We start from the raw sequence: 17,946 nt of genomic DNA on the forward strand, positions 1-17,946 counted from the left end.
TTAAAAAATAAACTTCAAAATTTTTAACTGCTTCTTTAAGTTTTATATTAACAAGTCATAGTTCATAATATGCCTTAAAATATTCTGATAAAGTATCCAGATTATGTTTATTCAAAGAGATCATTAATTCATTTCTATATTCATTTGTGATAATTGGAGTAATGACTGTATTAAACTAAATAATGATACCTTGACAGTGTAAAGGTGCAAATGTATGTGAAAATAACATTTTGCCAAAGATGAGAAGTTGTATTGTATCTTAGACCTGATTTAAGGCCTTTGCATAAGATATGTCTTTGTCTGGAAGTTGCTTTCCCCATATGATTACCTGGTTTACTCTTGCACTTCCACTCCTCGTGGAGACCACACCTGAGCACTCTCCATCAACTGCTCCAAAGTACTCTGAAAACTCTTGGTCTGTTAGATCACTTTCATCAATTTTTAATCTACTATATTCACTGTTTTATTTTCCATATGGTTCATTGGTTTCCTCCCCTGCCCATGCCAGAATTCAAGTTTTTCATGTTTAAGAACTCAAGTTTTTCTTTCTAGTTGATCCATCTTCAAGATCACTTTTGGAAAATAGCAGAAATCCAGTACATTTGTGTCAAAACAAGATTCAGTGACCTGGGAGGAGTTTCAGGAAATTCTTTGTTGTCATAATCACATAAAAATGCATAAAGTCTATAAAACAGAAGTAACTGATTAGATGGGAAGAACAGGCTGAAATGCAAAAGTAATAGTGAGTCAAAAATGAGTTTAGATGAGATTAAAAAATAACTACTAGGAAGGGAAAAACAACAGCCACACTAGAAGCCTAAGACAATGAGAAACAATATGCTTGTAATGTCACAGTTGTAATTATTATTAGTTTTTTTTTTGTTAAATTCCTGAACCAAAAGCAAGGTATAAAGTCTGAGTTTTAAAGATGAGAATGGAGATAGAAACAAATTACCAAAATATTTGATTAAGATGCTAAATAGTTATATAAGAAAAATATTTAAAAAGTCATGAGTAAAAGAAATATCAATTGATATTTATAAATATACTAGTCAAAATTAGGGATATGATTAGTATGAAACCATTGACTATTAGAAAAAAAAGGATTAGAAGGTAAAAGAGAAGTTAATAAAAAAAATCTACAATATGAAAAAAGAATTCAACATAACAAGAAGGTAATAGAAATAGGAAATAGAGGTAATTTACTAAATGATAGGCTGATATTTCTGTGTAACTATGTTCTCAATCTATCCACCTTTCTGTCTCCTGTTTTTTCAACATACTTTGGACATTTTAAAATGAATTGAAACACATTTGAAAACATGTAAATAATAAGAGTTTCCGTCACATTTTCTTCCACAATGTTATAAAAACTAGTAATTAATAACAAAATTTGTTGAAATATTATATAGTTAAAACACACATTTCTGAATGTTTTTGCAAATAAGAAAATAATGTCTGAGTTTTTAGGTTTCTTACAAATAGCAAAGTCAGTCGTGTACCTCAAAACTCAACTATAAATAGTTCAAAAAGCTGTTGGCACTATTTACAAAAGCTAAAGATACACATTTCCAAAGATCATCAATTTCACTCATACCTAAACCTAACAATACCATATTCATAAGTTCATTAAAGGGCTTTCCAAGTGGTTCAGAGAAGCCTGGCCGGCTAAAGTCCATGGGGTAACAAAAAGTCAGACACAACTGAGCACATATAAGTTCACTAAAAGGCATGCATTAGAATACCCATTATAATACTACTTGCAAACCCAGATGATGCAATCATTGTGTGGAAACTTCCCACAAAAGTGTTCAGTCATAGAAGAAGACATAAAAAATTGAGGACTTATTCACAGTGAGAATTGACTGTCTATAATGCACATAAGGCATAATTTATTAATGTTAAGCACAAAAAGCAAGACTAATTTTTGGTTTTAGAAGTCAGGAGAGCAATCAGCTGGAACAATGGTTAAGATGAGAATGTTCTAGGTTAATGGTATTCTGGTTTTGGATCCAAGTCTGACTAAATGAGTGTCCTCTGATTGTGAAATCAATCTACTGAGCTGATTTCTTTTGATATGGAATCTCGTCTTTACCAACACTATACTTGATAAAAACTGAAAAGGACATAGAAACTAAACATTATTCTCACGTATTTTTTATTAATTCACTGAATTATGTAAAAAATATTTTAATCATGATATGCCTTGCAAAACAAAAAACAAAAGAAAACCTAACTTTCAAGGATTTTTAAGATCAGTCAAGGAAACAAATTTACTGAGACAAAGAAGAATCATGAAATTAGTGAGTAAAATTAATTGATAAAATTCTAAAAGTGATTTAAACATCAGAAAAATAGTTTTATTGATACTAGTCCTGTGAGTTCCTTAGCAATGAATTTTTCTGTGAAATGGATGAAGACTACAATCAGGACAAATTTAATCTAAGTGAACTCAATAAGCAGGTGCTTCATGATGAAAAACCCTAGGCATGATGTTCAACCTGGAACCTGACGAAGAGCTGGGAGACAACTCAAACCAGAGTGCCTTGATTAAGCAGTCAGTCACGATGCTGTACAGGTTGGCCCAGACCCCCTACATCTTCTTCAACAATGGCACCACTCAGATGTTGGGGAAGTACCAGCTACTGCACCACGTGCACTGAGAGAACAAGCCCATGTCTCTCATTGGCCTTTCTAACACCCAGATGAGGCCATGGTGAAGCTCTACTGTCGCAAATGCATGGATGTGTCCACACCCAAGACACTATCAAGGTAGCCCCACATGGGAGGTCCCTCACATGCTCTTCATCAGTTCAGTTCAGTTCAGTCGCTCAGTCGTGTCCGACTCTTTGTGACCCCATGAACCGCAGCACGTCAGGTCTCCCTGTCAATCACCAACTCCCGGATTCCACCCAAACCCATGTCCATTGAGTTGGTGATGCCATCCAACCATCTCATACTCTGTCATCCCTTTCTCCTCCTGCCCTCAATCCTTCCCAGCATCAGGGTCTTTTCAAATGAGTCAGTTCTTCACATCAGGTGGCCAAAGTATTGGAGTTTCAGCTTCAACATCAGTCCTTCCAATGAACACCCAGGACTGACCTCCTTTAGGATGGACTGGTTGGATCTCCTTGCAGTCCAAGGGACTCTCAAGAGTCTTCTCCAACACCACAGTTCAAAAGCATCAATTCTTCAGCGCTCAGCTTTCTTTATAGTTCAACTCTCACCTCCATACATGACCACTGGAAAAACCATAGCCTTGACTAGATGGACCTTTGTTGACAAAGTGATGTCTCTGTTTTTTAATATGCTGTCTAGGTTGGTCATAACTTTCCTTCCAAGGAGCAAGCATCTTTTAATTTCATGGCTGCAATCACCATCTGCAGTGATTTTGAAGCCCCCCAAAATAAAGTCAGCCACTATTTCCACTGTTTCCCCATCTATTTGCCATGAAGTGATGGGACTGGATGCCATGATGTTAGTTTTCTGAACGTTGAGCTTTAAGCCACCTTTTTCACTCTTCTCTTTCACTTTCATCAAGAGGCCCTTTAGTTCTTCTTCACTTTCTGCCGTAAGGGTGGTGTCATCTGCATGCTCTTCAATGTGCACCCCAAATGGGGTCCCAATCAGGTTATGCCCAAACTCTGCAGTTTCAAGGTCTATCGGATGGCCTATCAGCTGAACTTCCAAACTGCCAGCAGCCTCAAGAGCCCAACAAGACTGTTCACTGGTTCCCAAACCTCATCTGTCAGTCTTTGACAGTTTTAGTCCACCCCTGCCGCTTTCTAAGGAACACTGTATGGTTTAGGTTTTGAATTTAAAAAGTAATTATTGTAGTGTGAATATGAAATAAAGTGGGAAAAAGCCAAAAAAAGCAAAATTTGTATAAAATCTTGTCAGATATCTTTACATTGTGTCAAACCACAGATTGAATAGCATTATTTTATAAAACAAATCTCAAGTATCACTTGTAAATAACAATTAAACCATAAGAGAAAATATATCTTATACTTGATAAGTTCAGTTCAATGTTTACTAAAATCCAAAGAAAATATAGATAACAGACATATCTAAACATGACATGAACACATATCTCAGTCTACATACATTCCAAAATGTTCTGGAAATTAACAGATTTATTATTATAAATGTGAAAAGAAGTTAAATTTATATATTTGATCTAGCAATGATAATAATGTACTATAATATAATTTTTTTTATTTTTGCCTTGGAATAGAAAGTCAAGTCCAAAATAATGAATAATCCAATGAAATCAGAGTGTATACAAAATGTATGAACATTGGTGGGGAGAGATGTTAAATTGAAAACTGGCTAATTATGCCAGGTTGGTTTGATTAACATATCTCTTCAATGGAAAACTGAAATTCCAATCCCATTTCCATGGAAAAAATCAAGATGACTTTTGGGAGAGTATTCTTAGCCATCAAAACCTAGCTATACTAATTCAATGACTAATGAGTTCACCACATTCTATATGAATGACAACAATTATAGACACTGTAATATTCATATTCTTTACAGTATATTGCTAAGCACTGCATTTGCTCTAGTTGTTTTCACATTATAAGTGTCAATTTTTGTTAACTTGATCTTTCTACACCTATCTATACTTGAGGTGTCTGTATTTATCCTATAGATGCTATGTTGGAAATCACGTTAGCTAACTCAGGACCAAATATCATGAGACATTTATGTAATCCAAAAAGAAGACTTTGTAACAAGCTACAAGAGTGGGGAATAGTAATTTATTTAAATAGAAGGCACTAATGGGGCAAGAAACATTTGTTAAAGAAATTTAATCTAAAAAGCAAGGAAGGAGATGAGTAAGAATAAGAAGCAGAATCTATGGTGCTTGGAAAACAATATACATGTGAAAACTGAAGACTCTAGGCACTAAGCTCTTTCATGTAGTGTTGATTTCACCTGTAACTGAAGCGCAGATCATAAACCATACACGTTTTTAATCTGACATCCTGAAAGGAAAATGTGACAAATGTGATTTTCAGATTACAAAGCATTAGTTTATCACTGCACTTCATTGTGAAGCTGGAGAACTACGTTTGAGAATATTTACATACCACTTATCCTATTGACACACAGAATAAGAAGCTTTAGCCATAGGTCATCATTCTGAAATTTGATATCTCTTTTGTTTACTAAAGAAAGGCAAAAGGCAAAACTGTGATAATCAGATGATTTTCCGTTATGTTTAGGGATGGTTATATTAAGCACGGTGTTTGTAATATTAATAGGAAGCTGCCATTGTTCAAATGGATATTGCAACACATTTTTCTTGTCCACTCAAATTTATAATCTATGTTAGATACGGAAAATTCAGCTTTCCAACTTACTCTAATTATCCATATATATATATATATATCCAGTTACTGGGCTTCCCAGGTAGCCCTAAGTGGTAAAGAAGCTGCCTGCCAATACAGGTAGACTTAAGAGACATGAGTTCGATCCCTGGGTTAGAAAGATTCCCTGGAGGAGGGTACAGCAACTGACTCCAGTATTGTTGCCTGGAGAATCCCATGGTCAGAGGAGCCTAGTAGGCTGCAGTTTATAGGGTCTTACAAAGTCAAATACGACTGAAGTGACTTTGCACACACACATGGTACCCAGGAACCATGCTTTAAGTAATGTGAATGTCATATAAATTTATATAAATCACCTTGAATTATGGAAAACATTTTAAACTATATTTCTAGCATATTGTTAAAAGTAAAATTTTAGAGTCGATTCACTTAAAAACATTGTATCTGAAGATTTAGGGTGAGAAAAAAGGCATGTACTGTTACCTATACCCTTAGACAGATAGATTGAGTCTCTCAGTATTAAGGAATACATGCATAGATTATAAATTAACTTGTTTTTTTTATCACATGCATCATGAAGTATACACTGCTTTGCTAAATAAGAGTTTGAAAGTTCTTACTCTGATGCTTTTTAGTTTTGTAATCTTGACAAAAGATACCTAATCTCTTTTAGACTCAATTTATTAATCTGTGAAGCTGACAAAATAGAGTGACTCCTCATAGATTAATTGCAGAGATTAGATAATGTAAGACACAGAAAGCATACTACTACACATAGAAAATGTTCAAAATCTATCACTTAATATTGATGTTAATTTTAGTGTAAGTAACCCAATCTCTCTAGAGTGTTCCTAGCTTCTGAGATGTTATGGGAACTAGTTTCACTAAAGATGGGACTTGATTCCACCTCAAGTACAGCATATTTCATTCAAATATATCTTTGATCCTGTTTCTATTTAGCATCCTCTGATGTACATAAAATTTTCCGAGGGGAGTCAACCCCCTTTTGCTGAATTTTGTAAACAGATTTTAATTTCAGGACCTGACAGGACAACACAGTTCGTCTCTCCAGCACCCCACGTATTTGTCACTCTACTCTGTGGATCCTATTTGCTGTGTTCTATAGACCAGTATCTGTGTCTCCATTTTGAGGCATATTTATTTCTGCACTTTTTGTATCACCAAATGATCCTACATTTGCATTGATTATTTCCTTAGTTTTATATTTCAAAGGCACTAGTAAGGGACTGGACAGCTGTAGACACCTAGATTTGTAACCTTATTTCCAATTCTCTTGAGGAATAGTTAGAGCAGCGGCCTAGATGCCAATCTTCTCAAAAGCCCACTTGCTTTAGGTGATTTTCCTTCCTATTTTCTGGAACTTCTGAGACTGAATTTTAAAGTTGAATTCCGTTCCTTTTTGGACATGTCCTGACTACCTTCACAGAAATAAACCTTATAACATTTACAATTTTAAAAATTACCTCAAATAGTAAGACTTTAATTCCCCCTGGATGTCATGCCTCACAATTGTAGTTGTCTCCTGGGAACATCAGCCTGGGCAGAAATTTCCTTTTCCTTTCTTGTCAGGAGGTGAACTCACCCTTTTGTGCTTGAGTTTGTTCAGTTTCTCCACACAAAGTTTTGAAAGACTGTTTTGATTATTTTACAACCCTGACATTCAATTGTGAACCTGACAAACTTATTGCAACCAAAACTATTAAGGATCCAGGAATAAATTGTCATCTTTCTTCTCAGAAGGACAAATAGTGTCACTCTGGAAAGGAAAATTGTTTCTGGTAGACCTATTCAATTTTTCTGAAAGGATGCAATTAAAATGTAGAGCACATACAGGGATTGAACATATTTTACTGCCTTGTGTAAGGAAACAAAAACACAGGTAAATAAAAGTAAAACTTCCTTCAGAATTTCACAATTCACTAAATAGCACTATTAAATGTCTTTTGTCAAAGAAGATAATAGGTCTGTTTTTGGTTTCAGAGCAATTCTAGAAGGGTAAGTGTCTTAAACTGTCACCAAATGTGGCATCTATCTTATCTATTAATGGTCTTGGGAAGACCGTTTTCAGAATGCAGAAATTTAAAACTGAAATTCACTTCTTGGGGATAGAGTTTTTAATGGACTGACTGTCACTGATAAGGAAATGATGGAGAGCACAATGTTTCTGTAATCTTATTAGCTGGATATATTGTGTGAAGTTGAAATTCCCAATTTCCAGAATATGTACATATACTACTAGAGAGGAGAGAAGAAAAGCAATTCAAAGTTCTATATTTAACTTTCATTCCTTTGAATACAACATTAAAATAACCATTTCCATGGCACTGTATTCTCCTTATTTCTTTAGTGGGCAGTAAAGATAAATCTCATATTATTTTAGCATAATATCCTTCCAAAGGAAATCTATCTTGAAATGACATCTCATGTGGTCAGAGAACTTCCTTTCATTCATATAAACTTGGTAACTACTCTGTTTTCTTCATTAGAAAGAGACGAGTTAATATATTCAACCAACAATGACACAGATGTGCACTTCACAAGTATTTGCTTAAAAATTTTAGTTCTGTGCAAATGTGACATTTAAGAACTATTTTTTTAGAGGAAACCAAATAAATTTGTTGACTTTTACTCACAATGTCCATGGAAGATGATTTTCTATTGATCATTTATATTAAACTGTCAATATGTAAAACTAGATCTCAAACTGCAGAAATATCTTTGTATGAGTGCAAACTATGTCAGTCATGCAGAACTGGTTGACAGGTACTCAGATGTTTGGCACACTGCAGCTGAACTGACAAAATTTCATTATAAAAAACTGATTTTCTCTTGTTAATGTAGCCTTTCTTTCCAATTTAATGGAGAAAAAATCTATGAATTAAGGCATTCATTTTTTTAAATATGCATAATCTCAGCTGAAATGTATTTAGGTAGAAATAAATAATGAGAGGAAAACAAAATTTTAGCCCTAGTTCTGCCACTTCCTTATTTATTGATTTATTTACTGCTGCTGCTGCTAAGTCGCTTCAGTCATGTCCAGCTCTGTGCGACCCCATAGACAGCTGCCCACCAAGCTTCCCCGTCCCTGGGATTCTCCAGGCAAGAACACTGGAATGGGTTGCCATTTCCTTCTCCAATGCATTAAAATGAAAAGTGAAAGTGAAGTCGCTTAATCGCGTCCGACTCTTAGCGACCCCATGGACTGCAGCCTACCAGGCTTCTCCGTCCATGGGATTTTCCAGGCAAGAGTACTGGAGTGGGTTGCCATGGCCTTTATTTACTGGTCCCTGGCAAATCACTCAATCTCTCTTATTTCCCATGTCCATGTGTGTCTAGCAACTACATAATTGCCAAAGACACTTAAAATTTTACAGTAACTTAAAAAAGACCAGAGAAGGGGTAATCTCAAAAATACATTAAATATGTGCAAAAGTGAATAAGAAAAAGCAGAGACATTACTTTGCCCACAAGTGTCCATACAGTCAAAGCTATGGTTTTTCCAGTAATCATGTATGGATGTGGGAGTTGGATGATAAAGAAAGCTGAGCAATGAAGAATTGATGCTTTTGAACTGTGGTGTTGGAGAAGACTCTCAAGAGTCCCTTGGACTGTGAGGAGATCAAATTAAGTCACTTCTAAAGGAAATCAGTCCTGAATATTCATTGAAGGGACTGATTCTGAAGCTGAAGCTCAGATACTTTGGCCAACTGATGCGAAGAGTCAACTCTTAGAAAAGACCCTGATGCTGGGAAAGATTGAAGGCAGGAGGAGACGAGGACAACAGAATACGAGATGGTTGGATGACATTACCAAATCAATAGAAATGAGTTTGAACAAATTCCTAGAGATAGTGAAAGACAGGGAAGCCTGGCATGCTGCAGTCGTGGGGTTGCAAAGAGTTGGACACGACTGAGGGACCGAACAACAACAATAGGATTAAAGTTTCTTGGTTTTCTACCAATGGCTTTTGGCAGGAAATAAATTTTTCTTTTGATGCTCCCCAAGACAAAATTGACATTAAAAATAATTGTCACTTAAATAAATTTAAAATCCTTTTAAGGACTTTTAAGAAAATTTGTTGTTCAATCACTCAGTTTTGTCTGACCCTGTGAGATTTGAATAAAATTGGGGCTGGCAAGTCCAAGGTCTGATACGTAATGTTTTTTTTTTTCCTGTTCATTTAGTAAGGAGAAAAGTCCTAACTTACTTGTTTCAGCTCACAAGATTTTTTGTGTTGTTGTTAACAGAAACGTTCAAAAATTTAGAGATTTCACTTTAAAATATGAATTTCTGTCTTTTTTCACCAACACTGGAATATCTGCCAAACCTGGTTCTGAATTCCACGGCAATTCCATGGCAGCGATCCATGGTTGCTGGGTAGCAGCTAACATCTTTAGGTGGGCCATGCACTTTGTAATGTCTCCAGCCACCTGGGGCCTGCTTCCTCATTTATGTTCTCAATCTGGCATAAAAAAAATTATCTAAGTAGTTTACAATCTCCTCCTTAATGCCACCATTTAGTACATTTTTTTTTTTTCCTTCTCAATACTCATTAGGGTCTTGTGAGATGCCCTGAGTCTAAAGCAATGAATATATATATATATATATATATATATATATATATATATATATATATATGGCCAGTAGAAAGAAGGATGGATTAGCTTGATTAATTTCCTCTGAAAGCTTTGAAGTGCAGCATCAAAGAATCACTGTTTACCTCTTGGAATACTCAGATTTGATTCTAGAATAAAGAAAATGTGATTTAAATTTCATTCAAAGGACAATTGCAGAGTGTTGGAACTTTGTGCTTACACAAAGACATATCACAGTCCATTTTATTCTTTTCTTAAAAGACGTGTATTTAACATTAATATTATTTACCCCCTGGCATATAACAGTAAAAAAAAAAAAATTAGTTTTCCTTTCATTTGATTTTTAAGTGTAGATTTCTAATTAAAATACATTTGCACTATAAAAGAAGCTTTCATCCAAGGAAAATAAAATCTGAAACTGTTTTAGCATACTCAAATTTGTGCTTTCCAAAAAAAAAAAATTCCTTGAATTATTGCATTAAAATTAATTGCTATGAAATAATCTAGTTGATGAAGTTCTGAAAAAAACATTGCAGATTAGCTCTGTATGAATTATATAAGTAATTCAAAAACAATAAAAATAGTAAATTATATTGTTTATGAAATTGTAATTTGTGTCATTTACAACATCATTCAGATTTTTCAGAAAATAATTAGTATTTTGATTCTTTATGTAACTAAAATTTAAAAATGAGGTAAAGTCATGCTCACTTTACAGTCCTTAGTATCTCTCTGTCTTTGTTTCTCTTGCTCTCACAAACACAGCACACACACATAACTGCAATATCTTTTCCAATCAGAGTCTAAAGATTCTATTATTTACAGGATGTTTTGAAACAGCAAAAAGGAAAAATTAATACAATGATGTACTTCTTAGAGATAGACTGTGGTATACTCACATATACTGATGGTTAAAATGGAAAATATTTTCAAATGATACACATGACAGTAATTTTCTATGAGTTTTCATAATGCATGCCTTTTGTCTCTCAGTTCAAGTTTATAGGGGCTTCCCAGGTTGCTCAAGTGGTAAAGAATCTGCTGCCAGTGCCAGAGATGCAGATAGGAGATGCTGGTCCCATCCCTAGGTGAAAAAAAAACCTTAAAACCAATTCATAACAGTTACCTTTATACATAGAGCTGTTTATCATAGTTCTTGAAAATGAAAACCTGAAAACAGAATTACAAAACTAGGAACTAGTAATTTTTATTTCACAAAGTATATTATTATATGGTATTAAAATGATCCATATACAGTGTATAAAAAAATAAAGGCCATCAGTTTATTTATTTTAATGTTGTTGTTTAGTTACTGAGTTGTGTCCAACTCTTTTGCGACCTCATGGAATAGAGCCCACCAGGCTCCTCTGTCCATGAAATTTCCCAGGCAAGAACGCTGGAGTGGGTTGCCATTTCCTTTCCTGGGGATCTTCCTGACTCAGGAATCAAATCTGCACCTCCTGCTTGGTAGGGGTATTTTTTACCACTGAGCCAACTAGTAAGCTCTGTTTTAATGTTAAATGACTAAAAGTGATGGAATATTCAAAATCCAATTGTGTTTGTGTGTTATGTGTGAAAACTGACAAGTTGAATATAATATTTACATGAAAAATCAGATAGCCAAACATAGTCAAGATTACCCTATTAAATAGAAAAATGGAGTGATATATATTAATGAATATCACTCTATTTTTTTCAGTTGCTAAATCATGTCCTATTCTTTGTGACCCTATGGACTGCAACACGCCAGGCACCCTGTCCTTCACTATCTCCCAGAGTTTACTCAGATTCATATTAGTTGAGTCGATGTTGTCATCCAACCACCTTGTCCTCTTTTGCCCCCTTCTCCTCCTGCCCTCAATCTTTCCCAATATCAGAGTCTTTTTCAATGTGTCCCAAGTATTGGAGCTTCAACATCAGTCCTTCCAATGAATCGTCCGGGTTGATTTCCTTTAGAATTTAAGGGTTTGATCTCCTTGATTCCTAGGGACTTATTCTAATACATATTGTTCTATCATCATCTAAATTACAGCTTGTGTACATCTACTAATATACAATCTATGTTTAGGATATGTATGATCTATAAAAGTTCTTTCAAATGCTTTTGAGAGCTTTGGTTTTTCCTATTTTACCCTATTCTGATCCCATCTTTTTCCCAGTACTGACCTCATGTTACATTTGTAATCAAAAATAAGATTTTAAATAATAAAGCTAGAGTGAGACTCAGTGCATCCTGCAGGCAGTTTCTCAGCAAGTTCTGTGGGACCTCAGTTAACCAGCATCCCAGTGGGTGGCCCAGCCATTTCCTTGCAGGGTCAGCACCCACCCACCCACTGCAAATGTAGCTCACCATGAGTTTTCTCTACAAACAGGAGGCAATCCTCTGCCAGTGGGCATCCTCCTGTGGAACCTCAATCAACTTCTTGCTAGAGTCACATACCTCCAGGAGTGTCTCAGCCTGTGTCGGGAGGGGAGCTGTGTTTGAGACATGAGAATGAGGGAGGAATTCTTGCACTGATATCATCACTAAAGAGATAAGACAGCCTTCCTCAGTGATTAATACAAAGAAATAGAGGAAAACAATAGATTGGGAAAGACTAGAGATGTCTTCAAGAAAATTAGAGATACCAAGGGAACATCTCTTGCAAAGATGGGCTCAATATAGGACAGAAATGGTACAGATATATCAGAAGCAGAATATATTAAGAAGAAGTGGCAAGGATACACAGAAGAACTATACAAAAAAGATCTTCATGACCCAGATAACCATGACAGTGTGATCACTCCCCTATAGCCAGACATCCTGGAATGCGAAGTCAAGTGGCCCTTAGGAAGCATCACTATGAACAAAGCTAGTGGAGGTGATGGAATTCCAAATCCTAAAAGATGATGCTGTGAAAGTGCTGCATTCAATATGCCAGCAAATTTGGAAAATTCAGCAGTGGCCATAGGACTGGAAAATATCAGTTTTTATTCCAATCGAAAAGAAAGGCAATGCCAAAGAGTGTTCAAACTACCACACTATTGCACTCATCTCACATGCTAGCCCAAAGTAATGCTCAAAATTCTCCAAGCCAGTATTCAATAGTACGTGAACTGAGAACTTTCAGATATTCAAGCTGGATTTAAAAAAGGCGAGGGAACCAGAGGGCAAATTGCTAACATCCATTGGATCATAAAAAGCAAGAGAGTTCCAGAAAAACATCTACTTCTGCTTTATTGGCTATGTCAAAGCCTTTCACTGTGTGGATCACTACGTACTGTGGAAAATTCTTAAAGATATTGGAATACCAGACCACCTGACCTGCCTCCTAAGAAATTGGCATGAAGGTCAAGAAGTAACAGTTATAAATGGACATGGAACAACAGACTAGTTCCAAATTGGGAAAGGAGTACATCAAGGATATATATTGTCACCCTGCTTATTTAACTTCTATGCAGAGTACATCTTGTGAAATGTGGGCTGGATGAAGCAAAAGCTGGAATCAAGATTGCAGGGAGAAATATCAATAACCTCAGATATGCAGACGACACTACCCTAATGGCAGAAAGTGAAGAAGAACTAAAGAGCTTCCTGTTGAATGTGAAAGAGTAGAGTGAGGAAGTTGGCTTAAAACTCAACATTCAAAAAACCAAGATCATGGAATCCATGCCAAATAATTGGGGAAACAGTGGACACAGTGACAGACTTTATTTTCTTGGGCTACAAAATCACTGTGGATGGTGACTGCAATCATGGAATTAAAAGACGCTTGCTCCTTGGAAGAAAAACTATGACCAACCTAGACAGCATATCAAAAAGCAGAGACATCACTTTGCCAACAAAGAGTCTGTCTAGTCAAAACTATGGTTTTTCCAGTAGTCAGGTTTGGATGTAAGAGTTGGACAATAAAGAATGCTGAGAGCCGAAGAATTGATGCTTTTGAACCGTGGTGTTGGAAAAGACTCTTGAGAGTCCCTTGGACTGCAAGGAGATCCAACCCGTCCATCCTAAAGGAGATCAGTCCTGGGTGTTCATTGGAACGACTGATGTTGAAGCTGAAGCTCCAGTACTTTGGTCACCTGTTGCAAAGAGCTGACTCATTGGAATAGACCCTGATGCTGGGAAAGATTGAGGACAGGAGGAGAAGGGGACAACAGAGGATGAAGTGGTTGAATGGCATCACCGACTTGAAGGACATGAGTTTGAGTAAACTCCGGGAGTTGGTGATGGACAGGGAGGCCTGGCATGCTGCAGTCCATGGTGTCGAAAAGAGTCGGACACGACTGAGTGACTGAACTGAACTGAACTGAACTGAAGTATAAACCAAGCCAGTAAAAGTAGTGGTTGCTCTCTGTTTGGTATTACAGTAAGTCCCTTATGTACAAACGAGTTCCATTTGAGAGCACATTCACAAGTCCAATTTGTTAAGTCCAACAAAGCTAGCCTAGGTACTCAACTAACAGAACTGACTGTATAGTACTGTTATGTAATAGGTTTATAATATTTTCAATGCAAATAATACATAAAAATAAATACACAAATAAAGAAAATATTTTTAATCCTCCAGGACAGTACCTTGAAATTACAGTAATATAGTACAATAGCTGGCACACAGGAGCTGCCATCCAGTGAACAGGCAAGAAGAGCTACTGACTGGAGGAAAGAGAGGAGTGTGACTTTCCCGTAGCTCATCTCTAAGTCTTGTTGTTCAGTCTCTCAGTTGTGACCGACTCTTTTTGACCCCATGGAATGCAACACACTATGCTTCCCTGTCCTTCACCATCTCCCAGAGCTTGCTCAGACTCATCTTTATTGAGTAGGTGATGCCATCCCACCATCTTGTCCTCTGTCATCCCCTTCTCCTGTTGCCTTCAATGTTTCCCAGCATCAGGGTCTTTTCTAATCCCTAAGTCTACCAAGCAGCCAATTCCACTGCTCTGCATGGGGCCAACACTGCCTCTTCACAACATTACATTTTAATGTATATATTAATAAGTCTTTCAAAAGATCAAATTGATGGGTGAAGATATGTTTGTGAATTTATATCATTTCAAGTAATCAAAAAGAAAGAGGAGGTCAAGTGAGTTCCTAAAGAAACAATTTTTCTTGTGACTGAAAATTTCAAAATTAGTCTGTGTGTTCTTCTGCATTAGTAAAGTAAACAAAATGAATCCTCCTATTTCATTTGTGAAATCTTTTCTGTAGATGGTTAACATAATGAATTAACTTGATTCATCTTCAAAGTAATTTAAAGATTTTCAGTGTAAATTCCCTAAAGCAGAATTCAAATGTAAAAAAAGTCATGGATATCTATAAAACAAGAGAATTCCAGAAAAATTCTGCTTCATTGATTACTCTAAAGCCTTTTACAGTGTGGGTCACACAAGCTGGAAAATTCTTAAAGAGATGGAAATTCCAGACCAGATAACCTGGCTCCTGAGAAACCTGTATGCACGTAAAGAAACAAGAGTTAGAACTGGACATGGAGCATCAGACTGGTTCAAAATTGAGAAAAGGGTACATCAAGGCTGAATATTATCACACTGCTTATTTAACTTCTATGTAGAGTACATTATGCAAAATGCCAGGTTGGATGAATCACAAGCTGGACTCAAGATTACTGGAAGAAATATCAATAATCTCAGATATACAGATGATACTACTCTAATGGCATAAAGGGAAGAGTACCTAAAGAGCCTCTTGATGAAGATGAAAGAGAAGAGTGAAAAATCTTGCTTAAAACTCAACATTCAAAAAACCAAGCTCATGGCATCCCGTCCCATCACTACATGGCAAATAGAAAGGGAAAAAGTGGAACCAGTGACAGAGTTTCTCTTCTTGGGCTCCAAAATCACTGTGGATGGTGACTGCAACCATGAAATTAGAAGACATTTGCTTCTTGGAAGGAAAACTATGGCAAATTTAGATAGCACATTAAAAAAAAAAAAAAAAGACATTACTTTGCTGACAAAGTTATGGTTTTTCCAGTAGTCATGGACAGAGTTGAGTTGGACCGTAAAGATGGCTGAGCACCGAAGAATTGATGCTTTCGAACTGTGCTTCTGGAGAAGACTCTTGAGAGTCCCTTGGACTGCAAGGAGATCAAACCAGTCAATCCTAAAGGAAATCAATCCTGAAAATTCATTGGAAGGGCTGACGCTGAAGGTGAAACTCCAATACTGTGGCCACCTGGTGAGTAGAACTGACTCATTGGAAAAGACCCTGATGCTGGGAAAGATTGAAGGCAGGAGGAGAAGGGTACAGCCAAGGATGAGATGGTTGGATGGCATCATCAACCAAATTGACATGAGTTTGAGCAAACTCTGGGAGATAGTGAAGGACAGGGAAGCTTGGTGTGCTGCAGTTCATGGGGCTGCAAAGAGTCAGATAGGATTGAGCAACTGAACAACAACAACTATAAAACAGGATAATTCTTAGATCAAAACACTGCTAGAACTACACACTAATGCAAAGCATTACATATTATTTGCTTATACACACTGTCTGTAGATTGTCACTAAAAGATTTGAAATCATGGCTTCTATATTTTTCCCTGTTCTATTTTATTTTTCCACAGTTTTTTTTTTTTTTTCTGAGTGTGGAATTCTGAATATTGAAAAGATTTTATCAAAAATTATTTAAAAGGGTATTTAGAAATAATTCATTCATGCATCTCCCACTCTCATTTATTAAAAAAATTCTCTCTTCATTTGATCATAAGAAACAGAATAATGCTTTTAAACTTTTCGTTTCAAATCCAGTCTGTGTGCAAATTCAAGCTCATATATATTTACAATATGAAGGAAGATAGCAACTAACCACATTTTCAAAGCAGATATTCTTTTCTGCATGCTTTTTCTCTGCAAGGATTTAGAGTTAGTACCCATGATCATTAAAAATTTATATATAACACAGCATTCTTATTCAAAAAAAGTGTTCATACAAAAACCTGCCATTTAACTAGATGACAATTTTATAAGCCACTTCTTTCTTTTGACAGCCTATTTATCCTACTATATAAAATCCTTGAAGGGAGGTTTGCCATAAATGATAGCGTGTTTCACAGGTCGTGTTATTTGCAATTTGTCATTCTTCATTTTGCAGGAAATGGTTCATGATGTCAACAACACCTGAGCAATATATTAACATGCTTTGCATACTTTGTGAATAGATTTGTCTTTTAATTTTGATGACAGTCAAGACAAACTATAAATTGTTCTCATTAGTTACACATTGTAAAAAAAAAAAAAAGATATGCATTAAACTGTATATTTTATTGCATTGTGATGTCTCTAATTATTGTGTCTTGCCTGTTTGGTAGAGAAACATACTTTTGATTATTCATGAATTCATTAAAATATGCATCAATTCTGTCAACATGCTTATATAAAATGTACGATAAATTCAAGAAAAAGTAATTTAGGTAACAGGTGATGAAAACTATGAGATAGTTTCTACTCTTGTAAATCTCAGGAAAAGCAAGAAAAACAAACATAAAATCATGTATTTTAAATGTGGGTGTTTTTGTTTGTGCATATGTGTGCTGCTAGAATCACCTGCTGGTCTCCTTCCTCTATGACCATGTTTGTGGTGTTGACACATGAAGATTCCAGTTCCCATTATATTGATACATTCCTCACCTTAGAGCCTCATACAGAAGTGGAAGAGGGCAGTTCCTTCACTGAGGGTTATGGTCAGACATGTGACTCAAGCTTGACCAACTGCACATTCACCCTTTCCATATGGCCTTTCAAAGTGGGTCTTTTGGCTCAAGAATTGGGAGTGTTTTGTATTGTTGGGTCATCACCATGGTGACAGCAGTAATTACCCTGGAAGTTCCAGCATGGCAGCTGTGACTGGCAGAGGGACTGGTGGTGACATCTTGAATAGAATAAAGCTGCTGTGTGTCCTTCTCCATAAATTCTACTTTCCGGCCTCCATGGACATGTGCCCTGTTATAATTCCAGGACTTCTGTCTCTCATTGAATCTATGAAGCTTTCACTTATG

General features: G+C 36.1%; 1 long non-coding RNA gene across 1 annotated transcript; it reads right to left on the reverse strand.

Annotated features, from left to right (window-relative positions):
• Window positions 1-4,802: 4,802 nt before the first annotated feature.
• LOC145516447 (uncharacterized) lies at window positions 4,803-17,709 on the reverse strand. The gene is made up of 3 exons (XR_014061399.1): window positions 17,579-17,709; window positions 10,855-11,039; window positions 4,803-4,994 (listed from the first exon to the last, which is right to left on the reverse strand). It is a non-coding gene; the product is annotated as an uncharacterized LOC145516447 (long non-coding RNA).
• Window positions 17,710-17,946: the final 237 nt, after the last annotated feature.

Source organism: Giraffa tippelskirchi, chromosome 8 (assembly GCF_054371585.1).
Source record: "Giraffa tippelskirchi isolate mGirTip1 chromosome 8, T2T-mGirTip1v1.2.pri, whole genome shotgun sequence".
Lineage (NCBI taxonomy): Eukaryota > Metazoa > Chordata > Mammalia > Artiodactyla > Giraffidae > Giraffa > Giraffa tippelskirchi.